Here is a 23,594-nt window from a genome sequence, read left to right as displayed (position 1 = left end):
GTGAAAAGTGGGAGGAAGGAACGGGATAATATTGTAGAAGGAAGTAGTATAGAGTTGTAGACAGGTTAGTGACAGATGTGGCCAGTAGACGTAGGAGGTCCAGTATCGGAAGAGGCGGCAAAGTAAAGGGGGTGTATGGAGTAGGGACAGTGGTGTGGGGTGGTGGTGGGGTGGGTGGCAGGACGCGGGAAGGGCGAGAAGAAGTGGTGGTGGGAGAAAAACGGACAGGAGGGGGTTGTGAAGAAGATGGAGGACGGACGAGCCGCGGCGGGGAACGAGAGGGCTCTACACGGTGGGTACGCCCACGGAAGGGGACGCCGGAGGTGATAAGAGGAGCAATATCGGCGAAGGAAGAAAGTCTGAGGCGGACCATGAAGGTCGGACCAGCCGTGTTGAAGATTCTGAAGACCCGGCGGACGGGGATGCCCTGCATTTGCAGTTCACGCAGAATGTCCTGGTCGGTGACGGCAGGGTCAATCCCACGGATGACGCAGCTCGGTGATGAAAACTGTTGATTATCCGAAGAAGAAGAGTCTCCGTTGCAGCAGGAGATGGGCGGAGCTGCGACTGCAGGAGGCACCATATCAGCAGGGGGCGGGGGAGGACAGGAGACCAGCGAAGATAGTGAAGTAGGTAGGGCCGTAATAGGCGAGGAGTGACTAAATGTAACAGTGGAGGAAGGAGAAGAAGACTGGGCAAGGTGGGTAGAGGTAGTGATGGTGGTGGTAGTAGTAGTAGGAGTGGACGAGGTGTGACTGATTATAGGAGTGAAGGGGAAGTCGGGAAGTGAAAGCATTTGGTGGAGCAGATGGTCCGGAGTAGGGACCGCGTCATGGGAGACATCAAAAAGAAAGATGCCATTGGAGATGATTCCTTCCACCGGTCCTGGATAGCGGAAGAAGGCCACGACGTCGGGAGAGGGTTGACCGGAGTGGCCATCCTGAAGGCGGAGAACTGCTTCAGCGTAGGCACCACGGCGTATTTCATCCCGGATGGCAGTTGGAGAATGAGAGGTGTCCACGTTCTTGCTGAGACACGTATACATGGTATTGGAGGGAGGCGACAGCCAACGAGGCGTCTGCCCGTGAGATTCTTCTTAGGCCGACTGAGCAGGAGCTGAGAAGAGCGCCACCCAGCCGAAAAAATGCGTGGACATGTATATGAGAGAGGATGACCTGACTTAGGGAGAGCCAATGTTAAAGACCCAAGTTCGATGCTTACAAGACTCGAGGAATAACTGTTTTACAGACAAGATGTCTGCTGTAGGCCTACATTGGAACTAACAGAGACAGTTCTGGCATATTATTTTTCCTTCTCTTCTTCATAGGCTGCTCTTCCCTACACTAGCTTTTAGATTTCTAGCGCAAGGGCTACAAGGCAAGTTGGCTGCTATACAATATCTGTATAGATTGCTACGCTAAGTATTTAGAGCGGACGCTAAACTATATTCTTCAAGTAGACATTATAGACTGCCTGGCCGAGGCGGTAAAGGCGTACTCGGTTCACCCGGAAGGACGTGGGTTCGAATCCCCGTCAGGAAGTCGAAAAATTTAAGAAACGAGATTTCCACTTCCGGAGGTGCACATGGCCCTGAGGTTCACTCAGCCTACACCAGAAATGAGTACCAGGTTAATTCCTGGGGGCAAAGGCGGCCAGGCGTAGAGCTAACCACTCTACCCCATCACGTGCCGAGGTTACCAATAGTGGAAGCCTTTACCTTCCACCCCTCCAAGGACCTTCATGGCCTGTACGGAGATGACTTTGCTTTGCTTTGCTAGACATTATAGAACTTGTTTTGGGGCGTTATAGGACTTCTTTGAGGACTTCTTGTGAATGCTGTAGTGTTTGTTTTCCACGCGCGCCCACAAACACATAATAATAATAATAATAATAATAATAATAATAATAATAATAATAATAATAATAATAAATGTTTTCTGGAAAGGCTTGGTGGTGACATAATCAAGATGAAATTAATTGCGAAGACGTCATAAACACCCAGTCCCCAAGCCAGGGAAATTACGATTACGAGGAGGTTGATTTCGGGAAAAGATGTGGGGTATTCTTACCATTTTAAACTATCAGCTATTTATTTGCATACTTCACTTGAGAGAATGGTTTATCCAGTACCTGTTTTATATATGTAGTTGTGCCGGCCTCGTGGTGTAGGGGTAGCGGGCCTGCCTCTTACCTGGTGGCCGCGGGTTCGATTCCCGGCCAGGCCAGGGAGTTTTACATGGATGTGAGGGCTGATTCGAGGTCCACTCAGCCTACATCATTACAAGTGAGGAGCCATCAGACGGTGAGATGGCGGCCCCGGTCTAGAAAGCCAAGAATAACTGCCGAGAGGATCCGTCGTGCTGACCACACGACACCTCGTAATCTGTAAGCCTTTGGGCTGAGCAGCGGTTGTTTGGTAGGCCAAGGCCCTTCCACGGCTGTTGCGCCATGGGGTTTGGTTTGGTTTTATATGGTTCAGCCTTTTTACAAAAGAAACCCCACATGGTCAGTCATATTATACTGCACTGGTAACTTCAAATAAACTAGAACTGCTTTGAGAACAGTAACACAGTACTACTTAAACACACAAATAATTTTCTCGACTACAAACTATCAGTAAGATGTCTTGTTCATGCAACAACAAACACGTGACACGGCAGTAAATCGGTCAATCGTGTCTGTTCGGAGTCTTCCGGAGAACTTCGAGTCAATGAGCTCACTCCCTCCTTAGCAGTGGCAGGGCGAGTGTCGATCTGAAGGACCGAAGCCTTCCCCACCTATCCCTTTCGTCCCGCACCTATCGTTAATCCAGCAGCGAGCCTCATGGGGTGAGACGAGGGCAGAGGGGCGCAGTGAAAAATACGAGCGACATTTTTTCTCATTGCTTTCCAGTTTTGTAAATGGAACGATGTGTCTAAAATATGATTTTGATTTACAGCATTTTCATTTGAGATTTTAGGCTTCGATGACAACCTTGGTAGCCCTCAGTATACGCTACTGTGTATAACACAGAATGGACCAATTCTCTTGGTAACAGGAGCGTTGCCAAGAGAGGAACTTGTTTTTTTCTGGTCCAGTGCGAGAGATAATAGGCTGCACAAATGTCAAGAGTGTTAATTCATTATTAGATTGATTAGCATAAGTTTTATACATCTGGGGGCAAAACGTCCAGTGCAGTAAGGATAAAAATGCAGATCGGAGGTACTGTACTATTTCTGATCGCTTGCATGGTGTCCTTCAAGATATGGTGGTCCCGAAGACGACTTCGACAGCTGGCTAATGAGATACCTGGTCCACCAACAATACCACTACTTGGTAACATACAGCTATTCACAGGAAAACCAGACATAATTTTTTCAAAAATACGCCACAGTGCACTTAAGTATCATGGCCAAGCCATGAAAGTCTGGTTGGGCCCATTATTGTTTGTGAGTCTTCTAAATGCTGAAGATATTGAATGCCTTATGATCAAACATAGAATAATTAATCATGATCATTACCTCATGAAGGTGTACGCCCCACTCTTAGGGAATGGATTAATAATGTCTAGAGGAGAAGAATGGAAGAAGCAACGCAGGATCATTGCACCAACATTACACATCAAGGTTGTGGAGTCGTACACTGAGGTATTTAACAAACAAGCTAATATCTTGATCACGAAATTGAAACAACTAGCTGATGGACGAGCATTTGATGTTTATGAACTACTGTCTTTATGTGCTCTCGATATGGTCTGTGAAAGTAGCATGGGCATTAATATGGATGTTCAGAAGGATGAGAGCTCAAATTTGGGTAGAACTATAAACAACCTGATACGAATAAGTGCCAAACGTAGTCTGAGACCATGGCTGTCTTTGGACAGTATCTACTATTGGACAGCAATGGGCAAGGAAGAGAAAAGGAACACGAAGATGTTAAATAACATTGGTCAAATGGTGATATCAAATAAAATGAAGGAATTTCTTGGGAGCGAGTCAAGTTCTGGTTCCGAAAAGGGGAAGAAGAAATCATTTCTAGTGCATTACATGAGCTCAAAAAAAGAAGAAGGATTTTCCTTTTCCGAGAAGGAGTTACGTGACGCTGTGAACAACATCATGTTCGGAGGACAAGAAACTACATCTTGTACCATGAGCTTCACCTTAATGTTCTTAGCCCTCCACCCTCAGATCCAAGAAGAGGTCTACCAGGAGCTGAGGGATGTGTTCGCTGACGACTGGAAGCGGCCGGTGGAACCAGAGGACGTGAAACGAATGGAATACTTGGATAGAGTTATAAAGGTAAGTCCAAAATATAAATCTTGCATGCCAGTGTGAGTGGTGGTGATTATTGTTTTAACAGGAAGTACAACTGGGCAACCATCCCCTCTTAACCCTACGTTGTTTGGGTCAACAGTCCATAGACTAGTTTGATACAGGTCTTCATGCTGTGCTAAACTTTTCATTTCTACGTAACTGCTATATCCTACATCTGCTCTAATATGCTTGTCATATCCATGCCTTGGTCTTCCCCTACTGTTCTTACCTGGGTGTCCTAAGATGTGTCCTATCATTCTAATTCTCCTTCTCGTCAAATTTATCCAAACCAATCTTCTCTTACCAATTCGATTCAGTACCTCTTCATTCATCTCATATTCAAGGGGCTGCCTGGCCGAGCCGGTAAGGATGTGGGTTCGAATCCTCGTCAGGAAGTCGTAAAATTTAAGAAACGAGATTTCCAGTTCCGGAGGTTCACATGGCCCTGAGGGTCGCTCAGCCTACACCAAAAATGTGTACCGGTTTAATTCCTGGGGGCAAAGGGGGCAGGGCATAGAGTTAGCCAATCTACCCGATAAGTGCCGAGGTTACGGATAGTGAAATCCTTTATTTTCCACCCCTCCAAGGGCCTTCATGGCCTGTACAGAGATAAATTTACTCCTTTGCTTTATGCATCTCATATTCAGCATTCTTTTGTAACACCACATTTCAGAAGCTTCTATTCTCTTTCTTTATGCGCTAGTTATCGTCCATGTTTCACTTCCATAAAATGCCAAACTGCACATAAATATCTTCAAAATATTCTTCTAATTATTATGTTAATGTCCGAAGTGAGCAAATTTCTTTTCTTAGGAAAGGCCTTCCTTTCTTGTGCTGGCCTGCATTTTATGCTCTCCTTACTTTTTCCATCATTAGTTATTCGACTACTCAAGTAACCCAAGGAAAAACATTCATCTACTTCCCTTAAAACTTCGCTTCCTAATCTAATATTTCATGCATCACCTGACTTCGTTCGACTACACTCTATTACTTTTGTTTTGGAATTATTAATTCTAATCTTGGACTTCTTCTCCAGGACTCTGTCCATGCCATTCAGGAATTTCTCCAGACCTTCCACTCACTCAGATAAAATAATATCATCGGGAAATCTCAGAGTTTTGATTTCCTCTCCTTGGGCTGCAATACCCTTTCCAAATCGTTCTTTGATTCATGTTACCGTCTGTGAAAAAAAGAGGGGAAAACCTGCAGCCTTGGCTCACTCCTTTCTGGATTGCTGCTTATTTTTCAAAGCCCTCGATTCTTATCACAGCACACTGATATTTTTTTCATATTGTGGATAATTCTTCTTTCTCGGTGTCTGATCCCAATTACGTTCAGAATCTCAAAGAGCTCGGTCCAATTTACATTATCGAATGCCTTTTATAGATCTACAAACGCTAGGCACGTCGGTTTGTCCTTCTTCATTAGTCAACAAATTAATCTAAAAAGCCACATAATCGATACTTTATTTCTTTTGCCTTTGGCAAACTTAAAAATACATTAACAAACACAGTACATGTTTCGACCACTTAGTGGTCATCTTCAGCTATATATAAAAAATCTTAGATGATAACATTTAAAAGCTGTATTTTTATTATGTTTATTAAAAACAAAGTGTTTAACAGCACCACAGACGCGAATTTTAATTAAATTATTATTTTCTCACAAATGCCTGAAGATTATTACAAACACGAACTTTTTATTCACGCCACCTAATTTTATCAAAAAGAATTTTACCATAGACGCTTTTAAATATTTTAAATATGTTTTTCGTCATTTAAGTTTTTTAAACACAATTGTAAACGATACTGTAATTTAAGTATCATTCACATAAATCTCCTTACCCCCAACCCCCCCCCCCAATCTTCCAATTCATTTAAAGCATCTAGAACAATAGTTTTTGGATTCCCATGGTATATAGTTTTAAGATCCAATGTGCTTGCTTTTAAATGTTATCATCAAAGATTTTTTATATACAGCTGAAGATGACCACTAAGTGGTGGAAACATGTACTGTGTTTGTTAATGTATTTTTAAGTTTGCCAAAGGCAAAAGAAATAAAGTATCGATTAGGTGGCTTTTTACATTAATTTGTTGATTAAATTCATCGATACGGCCATGAAGTGGACAGCTTGCAATACTTCTTCATTAGATCAATGTAAAGTTAGGATTGCTTAAACTTTTCCTGCTTTTCATCTGAAGCCAAACTGATCTTCTCTCAACTCAGCTTCAGCATGTCTTTCAATTCTCCTGTAAATAATACGTGTTAAAATTTCACCGGCATGTTTTCTTGGGAGTAGATATAACAACATTCTCTCTAAATTCGGATGGCACTTCTCATGGATCACATCTTACACACTAAATAACATTGCCTTGCTGGTTTCTTCTAAGGCAGTCAGTAATTATGACGGTACGTCATCAGTTCCAGGTGCCTTGTTCCTATTTAGTTCTTTGAAAGCTCTGTCAAATTCTCACTTCAAAATTGGTTCTCCCATTTCAACATTATCAATAGCATCTTCCTGTTCTCGAAACTTATAATCTATTTCTTTCCCTTGATACAACTGTTGGATATGCTCCTGCCATCTTTCTACATTTTCTTATTTCCCAAGCCGTGGTTTTCTATCTGAGCTCGTAATATTCATACCCTTAGGTTTCCTTTCGCCGGCACCGCGGTGTAAAGGTAGCGTGACCGAGCTCGATAGCTGCAGTCGCTTAAGTGCGGCCGGTATCCAGTAATCGGGAGATGATGGGTTCGAGCCCCACTGTCGGCAGCCCTGAAGATAGTTTTCCGTGGTTTCCCATTTTCACACCAAGCAAATGCCGAGGCTGTACTTTAATTAAGGCCACGGCCGCTTCCTTCCAATTCCTAGGCCTTTCCTATCCCATCGTCGCCGTAAGACATGTCTGTGTCGGTGTGACGTAAAGCAAATAGAAAAAAAGGTAGCGTGCCTGCCTCTTACACTGAGGCTCTGGGTTTGATTCCCGGCCAGATCAGGGATTTTTACCTGCACCTGAGGGTGAGATAGCGTCCCCGGTCTAGAAAGCCAAGAATAACGACCTAGAGGATCCGTTGTGTTGACCCCACGACACCTCGTAATCTGCAGGCCTTCGGGCTGAACAACGGTCGCTTGGTAGGCCATGGCACTTCAGAGCTATTGCGCCATGCGGTTTGGTTTAGTAGTTTTCCTTTCTCCAAAGGTTTTCTAGATTTTCTTGTGTGCAGCATCTACTTTTCCTACAACCATACAAACTTCAACATGCTTGAACTTCTCTGTCAGCCATTCTACTTTAGCTGTCGAGCACTTATCTACGTCATTTTTTAAACGCCTGTATTCTTTTCTGCCTTCCTAATATTTTGCATTCCTGTACTTTTGCCGTTCATCTATCAGCTGTGTGTTATTCAAATGAGTGTTAGGTCCAAAAATAAATATTATTCCTCCAAAACCGTTTTACTTAACCCTCAAGCACACGCGCTAGATCTTAGGACGCAGACACACGCGTGGGGTGCTTTGCACTGTATTGTAAAATATGAATTACTGTATTAATTGGAGGTTTTAAGATAGATTATGTAAGAATGACTCTTTCTACGGGGATCCAGCCAGAAAGGTACAAGAGCGGGGAGGGCACAGGAAAGTTATTAGTACATTTCACTAGGAAATAAAATGACGTGGGGTGGATTCCACCCCATACGCGTGTGTTTGAGGGTTAAGAAGTGAGGCCGTATTTCACTGATTCTGCCGAAAGTGGACTGTCCAGGAGTTGAAACATTGAATGATAACTTCCAGTTTAAATCGTAGCAAAGCACGGGTGTCTTGCTAGTATTAGTATAAACTCTACCACGTACCAGCTGAAGAAATAAACGGAACGTGGCACCACTTCGGTATAAGTTACATCTATGACAGAATGGCGATGAAAAGTAAAAGGCTAGCAAACCCTCAGTACCGGTATATTGTTGATATGTGCACATTTAATGGTCTACTCTTCCCCCAATGCCCGTGAGATCTCCGAAGTTAAGCAACATTGGGCGTGGCCAAGATCTGAATGGGTTGCCACGCGCTGTTGGTGGTGGTGGTGGGGTTAAGGGAATGGAGGAGCGGAAAGGATCTGGCCACCCTGCCGTACGCAAACTCCGGCTCAGGCACACCTGCCTTCGGGCAGAATACACCCTCCTCTGCCCCCATTTGGCAGCGCATCGGCCTCTCACCGCTTGGTTCCACGATTCAATTCCCGGTCACTCCATGGGAGATTTGTGCTGGACAAAATGGACGCGGGACAGGTTTTTCTTCGGTTATTCCTATTTTCCCTGTCCTCTTTCATTCCAGCAACACTCTCCAGTACCATTTCATTTCATTTTATCTGCCAGTCAATAATCATTGCCCCAGAGCAGTGTGACTGGCTTCGTTAGCCGTCACAGTTCCTATCCTCGCCGCTAGATGGGGGCTTCATTTATTCTGTCCCTTACCGGTCCAATGACTGGAAATAGGCCGTGGATTTTCATTTCTACCCCCTCATTCTCTTTGTAGAGAATATTGCTTTCCACAGTTCTGCAGCTTACATGTTACACGTGCAGTCTGTAAAAATAAAATATAAGACAGTTCAACATGGATTCGAGAAGAAGAATATTTATATAACGGGCCGGTTAAACTCCTTTTTTTCAGGTTCGATAAGACTCTTACACTGGAAACTTATAAACATAAAATTGTTTTCTAATTTTCTAATTAAGATGCAGGCCAAAAAAGAGAAGGGGTTAAAACCTAACAATATAAGTTTGAATCTGAATGTGTATTGCACTAAATGTTAGCAATCTCTTGAGCAGACTAAAGTGGAAGGGAGGATATACTAGCGCTGTGAATAGGAGGTGGCCCTCCTGTGGATTGAATCGGATAATACTATTACAGCGCTCCTCCGGTGTTCTCCGGTACCAAAGCTTCGGAGGTTAACCGGAGGGCCACCTCCTGTTCGCATCCCCGTTCCGACTCTACGGAGGTATTGGGCTGTACTTCCAAACTCACGCGCATGAATGTAGGCACCCTATAAAAAGAGTTGCCTACAAACACAGAAATTGATCTACTGTATATCACTGATATTCCATACAATACCCCTTAACAAAAAACGCACAGTCATTCAGAAGAATGAAAGCATCTTCGCATTTAATATCTTCTATCTAAAAGTAATCTCCCTTCCTTTCCGCAGTATAATATATAGGCCTAACTATTTTCTGTAGTTATGGATTTTAGAAGTTTCAATTTAATAGGTGAAAACTTAATAATAATAATAATAATAATACGTATTACATTCAATTATTATTATTATTATTATTATTATTATTATTATTATTATTATTATTATTATTATTATTATTATTTCCGCCGATTAGATACATGAATTCATTTTCATTGTAAAATTGAATATGTATGTTAACTATAACCCTAGTATAGCCTACTATGTAAAAGAGGGTTCCAAACTACTTTGGATATTCAGTATTATTATTATTATTATTATTATTATTATTATTATTATTATTATTATTATTATTATTATTATTGTAATATTTGGAGCTTCCTGGGTTCCGTGGTTTCAAATCTCGGTCACTTTATGAGAGATTTGCGCTGGACAAAGTGGAGGCGGGACAAGTTTTTCTGCGGAAACTCCGGTTTTCCCTGACATCTTGCATTCCAGCAACACTTTCCAGTATCATTTCATTTCATCTGTCAGTCATTTATCATTGTTCCAGAGGAGTGCGACAGGCTTCGGCAGCCGGCACAATAATCCCTATCCTCGCCGCTAGATGGGGGCTTTCATCCCATTCCTGATCCGGTCGATGACTAGAATCAAGCTGATGATTTTCATTTACTATACTATTTCTCTCTTCCTTTCAGCAGTATAATATATAGGCTTAACTATCTTCTGTAGTTATGGATTTTACACGTTTCAATTTAATAGGTGAAAAGTTAACAATAATACATAGTACATTCAATTGATTATTATTATTATTATTATTATTATTATTATTATTATTATTATTATTATTATATATATATTATTATGGAAGTATTCGTATTACCTTGGTGCCAGAATACAGTAGGTTCAATTTACATTTGAATTCGCTTTTAATTTCTGGATATATGTCAAAAAGGCTGAAATGTAGGATGATTAGTTATGAGCTGACAGAGGAGTTCAAGTTTGTAAGTGCTGCGCTGTTAAGAGCTCTAGAAACTTTCAGCAGTTTGCAAGAGTATGGGTTGTACGTAATATTCAACGAAAGAGGATATAACTACTAAATTAGCGTAGCAAGGATCGGCCGAGGGAGGGCAGAGGGATGGAAGAGCAGTTATAGTTATTATAGATGATAGAATACAATGAGGGTGATTGTGCGTGTGTGGTGTGCGCATACAAGACTTGTCATTACAAGGAAACTGTTACAAGTAAATTACCGTATGTTGATATTCAGACTGCAGTACCGATGCACTATAAAATCGTACATTAAAATACAGAAAAAGAACAATGTGATCGAGGTCAGCCGTTTTACAGCGAATAGTACGTTATTTTTAGTTCACAATCTAAAATCAAATTCCACCAGACAGACGTACACTCACCCAGAAATAGGTCGCGTGGTTTGGGTTACGTAGCTGTCAGCTTGGCATCTGTAATACCGCCAAATTATTCAAGTGCTAACTTAAAGGAGGGGCGTAGTTTCGCGCAATAATAGCGATAAGTTATAAATTTCCTGTAAAAAAAGCACGTCAATTTTTCCCTTACCAAGTTTGAACTACGCGCAGGTCATTCAATCGGAGGTTTTCCGGAGGCGCCGATTGAAAGCGCCCAGAGCCTCCGCTCCGTAAACAACTGCTCCGTTAACAGCGCTAAGATATACGTCAGGGGAAGACGCAGGTGGTAGGGGCTGCGCCTACGGGGATATCAAATGGGGTAGAGGGGCAAGAGGGGACGCGTTTCATGCCTTCTGTCAGCATGAGACATGTGATTTGAATGATAAGTGTAACCAAATACTTTAATATGACAATACCGGACAGCTTGCTGTTTTCAGCGCGAAAGTCGATAGTGCTGCTACATTCATGGCTTGGTGTGACCAACTCTTCAATAACATATTGCCAGCTGTATGATTCTTGGCGCACTGCCGTGTTGTTTATAATGTATCAGTGTTTGTCACTAAATAATATTACATTGCAGTTATATTCCAAGAAAAGAGTTATCCACTGAACAAATTACCCAGCAAGATAATGGGCATGGGAACTGATAAGGACCGCAAGTATTAAAAAATAAATGACCTCGCATCTGTGTTGAGGTTGCATTCTATGCCCTTATATTAACAAAATTAATGTCCGACTCGTTGGCTGAATGGTCAGCGTACTAGCCTTCGGTTCAGAGGGTCCCGGGTTCGATTCCCGGCCGGGTCGGGGATTTTAACCTTCATTGGTTAATTCCAGTGGCCCGGGGGCTGGGTGTTTGTGCTGTCCCCAACATTCCTGCAACTCACACACCACACACAACACTATCCTCCACCACAATAACACGCAGTTACCTACACATGGCAGATGCCGCCCACCTTCATCGGAGGGTCTGCCTTACAAGGGCTGCACTCGGCTAGAAATAGCCACACGAAATTATTATTAACAAAATTAATTAAATACTCTACTGAAATGTTAGTGGGACGTAAAACCAATAATATTAACAAATATGGTACGGTACTCTAGTACACTCAAACTTGAGTGTCCACAATGTTAAATAGTACCATAAATTTCACAATCGAGAACTTGTGGGCCTGTGGCGTAATGGTTATCGCGGTAGTCTTGAAATTGAAAATTGAAGGCTATGAGTTTCGAATCCAGTCACCTTTTCTTTCACTGTAAGATAATAATAATAATAATAAAAATAATAATATTAATAATAATTTTCTTTACGTCGCACTAAGTTCTTTTACGGTTTTCGGAGACGCCGAGGTACCGGAATATAGTACCACAGGAATTAATTTACATGCCAGTAAATCTACCTACAGGAGGCTGACGTATTTGAGCACCTTCAAATACTACCGGACTGAGCCAGGGTCGAGCCTGCCAATTTTGGATCAGAAGGCCATCGCATCAACCGTCTGAGCCACTCAACCCGGCGTATGAAAATTATTTCAGTGTATTATTGATATAGGCTTGAGCACCAGTCCAACTAATTTAATACGTGTGTATGGTAACTCTTCATGTATAAATTTTTTGAAAGAGACTTCAGGAAATTCTGAACACTTCTTCCTTGTCAGGAACATCGTAGTTCACTCACGTAACCCCAATATGTGTTATATCATGTATTTCTGTCTTCAGAGGTAAAACAGAAAATTCAAAGTGCAGCAAAAGCGAGATAACAGCGTGAGGTGAGTTCCCCTAGAGAGTTCGGGAAGATCGGACGGACCTAAGCAGAAGAATAAGAAGAAGCAGAAGAAGAAGACAAAATAATGGGCCAAAACTCCTGTTCCTTAATTATAACTTCTCTTTCCCAAAATCGTAATAAATCATGGATGTTCTTAAGTTATCTGCCACCGAGCTCGATAGCTGTAGTCGCTTAAGTGCGGCCAGTGTCCAGTATTCGGAAGATAGTGGGTTCGAACCCCACTGTCGGCAGTCCTGAAGATTGTTTCCCGTGGTTTCCCATTTTCACACCAGGCAAATGCTAGAACTGTACCTTAATTAAGGTCACGGCCACTTTCTTCCCACTCCTAGCCCTTTCCTATCACATCCTCGCCATAAGACCTATCTGTGTCGGTGCGACGTAAAGCCAATTGTAAAAAGAAGTTATCTGTCCCCCTCTGGCGCTTTGGCTGAATGGTTAGCGCTTCGTGCCCCCTCCCCCTTTTATGATACCTTCATTCTTCGGAGAGACGGCCGAACACCTCGATGTTAGGCCCCTTCAAACAACAAGCATCATCATCATCATCATCATTCTTCGGAATGTTGAACCTCTTCCATTTCCCTCCTGATTACTGTTAATAAGAGGATGGCTGGCCAGTTGTACTTCCTCTTAGAATAATCACCACCACGGAATGGTCAGCGTACTGGTCTTCGGTTCAGAGGGCCCTGGTACGATTCTCGGCTGAGTCGGAGATTTTAATCGCGTCTGTTAATTCCTGTAAATCGAGGGCTACGAGTTTGTGTTCGTATTCATACGCATCTTCAAGTACATACAACACATCATACGAGAAACAACCACAGAAACACGCAATAGTGAGTACGGTATATATATCCCTCCATATATGATTGCTGTTATGAAAGACATCCGGCCGGAAAACTAGGCTAAGTCCATACAAAATCTTGCGCTAGGTAATTGGGAAAAGGCTAGAAAGAAGAGGAGAGTGCAGTTGTTAAATATTTTCCCCCGAGGCTGGGTGGATCCTCAAACAGATTCTGCTTTATAATTTTTAAGACATAGCGAAATGCACGACTAACATAATGCTCGTTTGGAGATTTATGAAGGAGGCATTTCATATTTTAAAATTTGATTCTTAATTATTATGATTTTCCAATTAGTTTAACAAAAATATTACCAATGAGTGTAGTGCATTCCTCTCAACGGCAGCATAGACAAGTATGTAGTTCACACCAACACGCTAGATGTCACCACCGTCGCTGGTCGCACTCCACTCAATGCTGTTGAGATAGAGCTGTCCGGTATTGGTGTATTAAAGTATTTGGTGTAACCCAATATTCACATAACGCCTAAGATTTATTTTTCACAATCTGCTGTACTTAGCTTATGGATACTTTGGGATAGGAAGGGGCTAGGAGTGGGAAGGAATCGGCTGTGGCCTTAATTAAGGAACAACCCCAGAGTTTGCCACGTGTGGAAATGTGAAATCACGGAAAACCATCTTCAGGGTTGCCGAAAGTGGGATTCGGACCCACTACCTTTTTTTTGATTTACAATTGGCCATACGTCGCACCGACACAGACAGATCTTATGGAGACGATGGGAGAGGAAAGGCCTAGGAGTGGGAAGGAAGCGGCCGAACCCTTAATTAAGGTATATCTCAGCATTTGCCTGGTGTGAAAATGGGAAAACACGGAAAACCATATTCAAGGCTTCCGACAGTGGGGCTCGAACCCACTATTTCCCGGATGCACGCTCACAGCTGCGCGCCCCTGACCGCATGGCCAACTCGCCCGGCTGCAACATTTTGAGGCAGCGCCACACACGGAGCAAAATGCTCGGCTCGTGTTGAGGCTTTTAGTATTTCTTCGCGAGCCTGCAGCTTGAATAGCAACTTGGCAGCATGTTAACCAACCAGCCCACACACGAGTGAACTTGGTGTACAGTAGATCAGAAGAATGCACATGCTCGGTGAGGCACGGGGTGAAGGGATTTTCACCAGTACAGCCAGTGACGCAATGGTTACCATAGCAACTCCGCTACTACCCAGGCGACTTTATATTGTCTTCTACTGGCAGCTCTTCGCTCTTGTCAGTTGTAATCCAGCAAACCGCTAAGTGTGAGTCAATGTTTTCGTGTAGCAGATAAGAGAAGATAAGAGCCGATCTGTCTGGGCAGAACAGGAAGTTCGTGCTTGCAGGCCACATTCCTCATTTTTGCATTCTTGTCATCTCTACACAGTACTTGTGTTGACGAGCATGTTGGCCAACAAATTCGCTGGTGAGTGGCCTGCTTTTTATTCCCCCATAGGAAAAGAAGAAAAAGAAATCAGGCTAGTCAAAGTCGGCAAGCTCTATAATACCTCGGTGATCAGCACTCTGCATAGCCTTTGCATGTGACAAAATATGATAGACTGATAGCATACTGTACTTAAAATGATTCATTTTTGTTTCCAGGAGACGCTGCGAATGGTACCACCGGTGGTGGTATATACTCGAGAAATATCGGAGGAGGTGAAATTGCACACCTGTACTCTTCCGGCTGGTTGCAGTGCAGTGATATTCAGTTATTTCAATCACCGAGATCCTAAATATTTCCCAGATCCAGAACGTTTTGATCCAGACCGCTTCTTACCTGAGAGATGCAGAGAGCGACATCCCTACAGTTACATTCCATTTGGAGTAGGACCAAGGATGTGTGTTGGCTTCAAGTACGCTGAGATTGCCATGGCTGTTGTGTTGGCCACAGTTTTGAAGAGTTACCGAGTGTTACCTGCTATGACGCAGGAGGCTCTTCTGCAACTGGAGATAGGAATAGTGGCCAGACCAGCCTCTGGATTTAAAATAAAAATGCTTCCACGTTGATGAATCGTCATCGTTCATGCCTTTTAAGTGATGATTGAAAGGAACCGCTATTAACACGGAGTGAGGTGAAGGAGGAAGGGATGCTACAGAAAGCACCATCCTAGTGCAAAACCACGAAAAGAGAATTTTTTTCTGTTTTTGCTTTTTTTTTTTTTTTACACGAATTGATATATTTAATGTGATCTTAAAAGAGGAAGTGCAAACATTTCTATTTATATCATTAGGTAATTGAAGTAAAATAATTTTGTTTTACATTGGTATTTTTTTTCAGATTTTCAGTGCAAAAGAGCGTGATCTCCAGATGCATCAGTTGTGGACTGGAAATTGAAGGAGAATTCATACACATTTTGTGAAAGACCACGATATATGCAACTGTCGCCGGTTCGCGCAGGGGTTGTTCAGAATCTTTAGTAATCTTAAAACCCCTCTTTCTCAATAACATGGTTTTTGCACATATCGTAGTCTTGCACTGACACGGCGAAAGGTCCATGTTTGCAAACTTTTACTTTCAATTTCACAACGTCCTTCTAAACAGGGACTTCTTTAGCATAACGGGGCCCTGGAACTAAAATTATATAGGGGCCCTTGCCATAGTTTTACTAAATGTGTATGTAATGGATGGTAATTTTAATAAAAAAAACTAAATTTGTTTTAATTGATTATACTATATATTACGTAATAACAACGAAATATGAGGCCTGATGAAAAAGTTTCCGTTTGAGGGCTTTGCTGCAGCGGACATGCAACGTAGAGCGACTCCGATGCGGCTATATAAGCAGTCGTGTCGTGCCGAGGTGCGTGCGTTAAATGCGGCCACGTGAACTATTTCGACGTTATTACCAAGTGCGCGTCCGGCTCCATGGCTAAATGGTTAGCGTGCTGGCCTTTGGCCACGGGGGTCCGGGGTTCGATTCCCGGTAGGGTCTGGAATTTTAACCATCATTGGTTAATTTCGCTGGCACGAGGGCTGGGTGTATGTGTCGTCTTCATAATCATTTCATCTTCATTACGACGCGCAGGTCGCCTACGGGTGTCAAATCAAAAGACCTGCACCTAGCGAACCGAACATGTCCTCGGACACTCCCGGCACTAAAAGCCATACGCCATTTCATTTTTACCGAATGCGTCGAAACAGGACCAACGTGCTGTTATTCTGTTCTTGGCTGCACACCTGTGGACATCCATCGGAGAATGGTGTCTCTCTACGGAGCAGTATGTCTGTCGAAAACCACCGTTGTGGAATGGTGCACCAAATTCCGTGCGGGTCGTGTTTCGGCACAAGACGCCGGTGGATCTGGATGGCCAGCTTCATCCATTACGGACAAGTGGGAGACACTGGAGAACCCTCCCTATAGTCCTGATCTCTCCCCATGCTATTATCACGACCCTCGGTCCCCTCAAAAATTCCTTGCAAGGTGGACGCTTCCTGTCGGAGGAGGATGTGCAGCAGGCGGATACTGACTTCTTCACGCAGCAGGACACCGTGTTTTACCACACGGGGATCTATCTTTTATCTGGTGCGTCGGTGGAACGAGTGCTTCAGTGCCCACGGCGATTTTGCCTGATTGGCATCCCGATTCAGGACGGTACGGCCATCGAACGGAAACTTTTGATCACCCCTTATACATTAAAGTCTTCATTTACAAAATTGTACCGCTAAACATCGTATTTTTTCCTTGCTTTCCGTTGAGCAAATTCATTCGTTACTCTGACGCAATTGGCTTTTTTCCGTACTCAAAGAACACGGAAAATTAGACTTCACTGTATTGTAGTTACCGTCCACACTGTTTCATTAGAAGTGGTCTCGTCTCTGACTGGTTGAACTCCGCTTCACGGCAATGTAAACGCGGATAGTTAGAGAGATTATGAATCAGAGAACACCTAACTTAAACTTGTTGAACTCTTTCTCCGCTTGATTGCAGCAGTGTGGTTCCGTACATATCTACAGCAAAAATGGCGGCTCTGCATTTTCTAGTGGTTTAACTTCGCATTAAACATCGAACAGTTCCGGCGAAGCAAGGATGGGAAACAGCTATGATTTGGAAGGAAGTAGAGATGGGCACTATCGACTGAAAACCACTATCGACTAGTCGGGCGATAGTCCCTTCAAACTATCGACTGAATAGTCGAATGTTTTCAGTCGAACAAAAGTATTCATTACTTCCTGTTGAGAAGACTGAACAGTCGAATGATTTCAGTCGAAAGAAAGTATTCATATAACGCAAGCAGCCAGTCCATGAAAAACATTCGAATGTTTCCAGTCGAAACTCTCCGTATCAAAAGTGGAGAGTCGTACTTTTACGAATTCGACTGATTTTAATGCAATTTACCAATAATTAGAAATCACTTGTATAGACACCCGTTAGAACAAAAGTAATGTTATATTGAGTGACTTACAAATTACACCACTCCACATTAAGAATAACAAGCTGCACCACCTGGATATCCCAGGTCCGTATTCCATTCACTGACAGCGGATACCATATCCTTAAAGCAGTTTTCCATGGGGTTTTCTACTTTCATTCCTGGCAATTGCCACAACATTACTGTACCTTGGGCGCATACCCCAATCCCAGACTAATATAATCACACTATCGAGGAATTCGCAGTTGCGCAGGTTAAAATCCGATTTACGTACTCGTCCGTACACGGGCCCAATAAATAGGGAGATGCCCTTTGCGAATCAGCATCATAGGAATGGCCTTTCTTGGTGCTAAATGGACAGTGACACATAGAAAGACGACAATGAGGCTCTATTCCCGAACAATTTGTACACCATCAAGATATATATGAGAATAGCCAAACACACTACTACTGTATTTTCTAGATTATTATTATTATTATGCTTATGCAGATTATTTTATAGTTATGCCTTATTTATGAATAACGTAATTAATATAAATAAATATGCAACGAAATAAAGAGCACATAAACGACAAGAGAAAATCGCCACATTAAGTATGTACATATAAAATTAACATATTATATATTACATATCCGAAATGACCATAAACTGATAGTTCCATTTGCTTCCGCGTCGCTGTGACGGGGACTGCGACTGAATTCAGTCGACTTGTTTTTTAAAGTAGTCGACTGTTACGATAGTTTAAACTATCGACTAGTTCGATAGTTATCAGTCGATAGTGCCCATCTCTAGAAGGAAGCTTTTTAAATTATTTTTAATGGCTTTACATCTCACCGACATAGATAGGTCTTATGGCAACGATGGTTAGGAAAGGGCTAGGAGTGCGAAGGAAGCGGCCGTGGCCTTAATTAAGGTACAACTCCAGCATTTGTCTGGTGTGAAAATGGGAAAGCATAGAAAACCATATTCAGGGCTGCCGGCGGTGGGATTCGAACTCACGGCCTCCCAAATGCAAGCTTACAACTACTTGGCACTAACCACACAGCCAATTAGCTCGGTATTTATGGATTTAGAGGGCTTGTGGCGGAAGCCCTTCCTTACGCAATGTGATTTTTCAATTGAAAGTCCAACTCGAGATCGGCAAGGTTTGGAACCTCAGCCGTCCGAGCTGAAAGCCACCCGCTAAGTCACTGCGCTAATTTTCATTAAATGTTATTTAACCGTTGTCGTAAACTGCCTCTGTGGATCAGTGGTAGAGTGTCGGCCTCCGGATCCCAAGATAGCGGGTTCAAACCCGGCAGAGGTAGTCGGATTTTTGAAGGGTGGAAAAAAGTCAATTCAACACTCCATGTCGTACGATGTCGGCATGTAAAAAATCTCTGGTTACACATTTGGTGTTTACCCGACAAAATTCATTAAATCTCAGACATAGACGCCCATGAGAGTTTCGGTTTACTCGGTCTGCCATCTATCAGGCCTAGAGTAAAACGGAACGTCGAAATTGAGGAGCAGACAGCCAGATGGCGTCAAACTGAAATGTCTGCACACGGTAGCTGAGGCCATACGATTATTATTATTATTATTATTATTATTATTATTATTATTATTATTATTATTAACCGTTGTCGTGAAGCGCGTACACACGAATATACAGATTAGTATTTATCCGCAATCTCGGTCATTTTGGACATTTTCTTTTTCATCCTTTCTCTCCCTCTTGGCTATGGGGCTGAACTTCGACTTAAACAATATCTGGAGTGTCACTAGTCATTCCAGCGATCCTAAAAACTATGGATTATACATTAATATTGGTCGTTTTCTATAATGTTTGCACTTCACTCCCTTTCTCTGCCATACATTCCCCCATAATCTCGCTACTGTAGAATTCTTATGCTGATGTTACCATGGTTACAGCCGGGCTTTTCTTCATCCGATTCCTAGAGCAAACGTAGTATGGTGCCAATATCTCCATAACGGTTGGTTTAAGGGCCTTGAAACATGGTTTTCGGGCCTGTCTGGGCCTTTAAACCAGACGTTCGTGAATCGAAACCACGCTCCGCTACCAATAGATTAGTGACACGAACTACCACGTACACGATACAGTGTCACCAATACGAGGGCTTAGTTACCCCTATGGTTGAACAACAGAAATAAACATAAACAAAATATAGAGCATGTCACCAACATGAACAAGATCACAAGAAACACTTACCTTTAAAGAACACCATAAATACTTACCGAGGTTTGTTCTTCGCGTCATGAGGATTTAAACGAGGTTTTCTCCGTCCTTGTACGAAAAATATGATATTTCACCTGTATTAACCTCCGTTAATGTGCCAAAGGGCCTAAATCTAGGCAATAGAGTGGGCTGTTAAAATTTCTTTTAGAGACAGGGATACCTTCAGAGTCGTAAAAGGTAACTATACAGAGTTTGGTTCAGATTGGTGGAACGGTAGGGATTTGTATAAGGGACAGACAGACGAATAGACAGACATTATGCTTTATAAATATAATAATATATAGATTTTGTGTACTTTTTCGTTTATTTAATTCCTTTCTATTGCTTGGTGTAGAGGCTACAAAGCCTTCTTTTACACTTAACCAAGGTCAACATCTGCATGATACTGATACAATTAAGGGAAGTAGGAAATAATTTTTGGAACTAACCCATAACATTCCAATTTAATAACAATAACAACAACAACAACAACAATCATAATAATAATTTTAACAGCAATAATAGTCACAAATAAGTGGCAAGTGCGTATTTCTTACACTGATTTGTGTATGACGAGCCCGGTGTCAAGAACGGATCCTCTTGGTAGTTTTAGGTAGAACTCCGTAGCTGCAGAACAATTATCACCAGTTCAACACGGAACACTAGATGTTACCAGGTATCAACTGTAGCAGTGAACTCTGAAGGCATCTATCTATCTATCTATCTATCTATCTATCTATCTATCTATCTATCTATCTATCTATCTATCTATCTATCTATCTATCTATCTATCTATCTATCTATCTATCTATCTATCTATCTATCTATCTATCTATCTATCTATCTATCGGTCTATCTATCTATCTATCTATCTATCTATCTATCTATCGGTCTATCTATCTATCTATCTATCTATCTATCTATCTATCTATCTATCTATCTATCGTCTTACCGGGTGGACCTTCCCCTCTCTGCTCCTGAATTCCAACCCTCCTTTGTCCTCCGTGCAACTGTCACTGTTTGACGTACTCATGCTTAGTAATTTCCTGGAATTTTTGGCGTTCCGTGCAAATGTCAACACATTCCATCTCCATGCAAGTTTGTCTCCGTGCAAGTGTCACAACTTCACATGCACATGCACGCTCCGAGCGATGTATTCATAACCTCATGCCTACTGACTGCATAGCCACAAGGCGGTCGGTTACCTGAGCTTGTGTGTCGTGGGAAGCCGTGAAGTGACACGTTTGTTGCAAGAGCAGGTGTGGCTGAATTACAATAGAATTAATTAGATTAATTACATTATTGCACCGTTGAAATGACAGTGAAATTAACGCTTCAATAAAGAGATTTAATGTATGACACATGTAACAACCGAGTCATGTAAAGAAGTGTCTAGGCGATTCCAGAAGGGATTTCCCGGGGTTCCAGTTCCATGTAGAGAAATTGATGTCTCGTGGATAAATTAAGAACAACGGGATAAAACTGCTGTAATTCCTAAACCGAAACGGTCTATCGGAAGAAAAAATCGACGACCTAAACATACCATTCGTTCGATTACCGATTAAATATGTACGACGTGTTGAGCAATAAATCTCAATCACCAAATCCTCAGTACGCAGTGAACCCTTGAACTCACCGTTCCATCGTCGGTCGTCTGCCTCGGCTACTTCGGTAAAACAATATCGATTCTTAGATCTTGGGGTCGCTTCGGATACTTTTCAGTCACTTCATTTACCAATTGACAGGGTTCAGTGGAGAGCATAATTACTTCAAAATGAGGAGCAAAAATGTGCTTACTAAAAATTTTAACATATGAAGTACAATTCGTTACAGAAATGAACTCGAATCTGGAAATATTAACTATGTCCATTTCCTACGATAAAACGTGAAATCTAAATTAAATAACAGGTTTGTATAGTTCAGTCTATCACTCATTAAAATGTAAACACGTGCGGTGAAGTTCGCTTAGTAAAAGTAAAATCAAATCTCGTTTTATATTACGTGATATTACTGAAAACATAGTCTCAACCACCACGATATTCGCGGCATAGGTTAGATTGTGAGGCTCCAAGTAACCTGCAATGTCAACACTCCAAACTTGTATTATAAATTCTCATCCCAACGCAAGATAAACTCTCAATCTAGTAATTCCTTTCTCTCACCCACAATGTTTGCAATTCGCGATGTTTTCTTCTCGTAAAAGTACAGAATAAAATTCAATTTACAATAAACAAATATTATCTCGACCGTGTGTGGCAATGTATTTTGTTCGTGAAGTCGGCTTATAACACATTCCACTTCGCTGGTATCAAATAGAACCGTCAACTTGACTTAACTGACGTTATCTATGGTCTTACGTAAAATAATAATCATGGGAGAACATCAACTTGTACTTAAAATATGCGTTACAACGCACTCACTTGGATTTGACAAACCTTACATTTTTCAATAGTTCTGGATCGCTACAGGACATTCTTCCTCTTATACAGCCTGTCTCAGAAATATTACACATCAAAATATACACCCTGTCACAAAAAATCCTCTCCATCAAACAACAGGGCCTCTCCTCCTCGGCATCCTACTTCTTACACATCACTCATAAAATACATGTTTATTCTGCCTTAAACTTTCTTCCTAATTATTCTCATAATATTTCATTTCTCAGTACGATCCGTGTCCTTATCGCTTATAAACTTTTAAGTACAAGCGATCCCATAACTAAACATATTCATAATGATCTTCAAAAATAGCTTCTCAAAATTTTTTCCAGACGTCAGGAGCAAAACAGAATGCCGTGACTTTATCTCTCCAATACACGGTGTCACACAATTCAAATTCCAAAATGCCAAAAATATCTACCTTCACTGGATTTCTATATAAACTGTAAATCTCGCTTACCTGACTGCCGAATGCAATATTATTATTATGTCAATTTACTCCTAACGTGATTATTATTATTATTATTATTATTATTATTATTATTATTATTATTATTATTATTATTATTATTATCGTTTGACTTTATCACACTTATAATGGTTATCTTTATCATTATTATAAATCTTGCCGGCCCGAACATATTTAACTGATTTGCATTAAAGTATTTAACTTCACATTTTAATAAATTTAAACACAGTTTAACGCTTCGCTCGGTGACACAAATAATAGACAATCGCACCTCCAGTATTTCATGGAATACCGACATGACACATTATCGCCATTGCTACACCCTAAATTCTACACACGTCACATATACAACGCAGTGTTATGATTTATTAATTAATTTAAAGGGACAAGCATTTACATCTGTAACTACAAAAACATAATGTTTGAATTAGGCAGACTTGTAATTGTGCTGCTTGACGTGGCGTCGTCCTGGCTGCATCTTAGCAAGCCAACAACCTCTGAATTAGCCCCTCATAATGGTAGGAAGCATTCTTCGCTTAAATAATACCTTATCAATCCACTGATTCTACACTCGTCTTGAGG

At 41.8% G+C, this 23,594-nt stretch overlaps 1 pseudogene; it reads left to right on the top strand.

Moving 5' to 3' along the window:
• The first annotated feature begins 3,542 nt into the window (after positions 1-3,542).
• On the top strand, positions 3,543-16,072 carry LOC136883135 (cytochrome P450 4V2 pseudogene; annotated as a pseudogene).
• The last annotated feature ends 7,522 nt before the right edge of the window (positions 16,073-23,594 follow it).

This window comes from Anabrus simplex, chromosome 11 (assembly GCF_040414725.1).
Source record: "Anabrus simplex isolate iqAnaSimp1 chromosome 11, ASM4041472v1, whole genome shotgun sequence".
Taxonomy (NCBI): Eukaryota; Metazoa; Arthropoda; class Insecta; order Orthoptera; family Tettigoniidae; genus Anabrus; species Anabrus simplex.
This window is presented reverse-complemented; position numbering and strand designations above follow the sequence as displayed.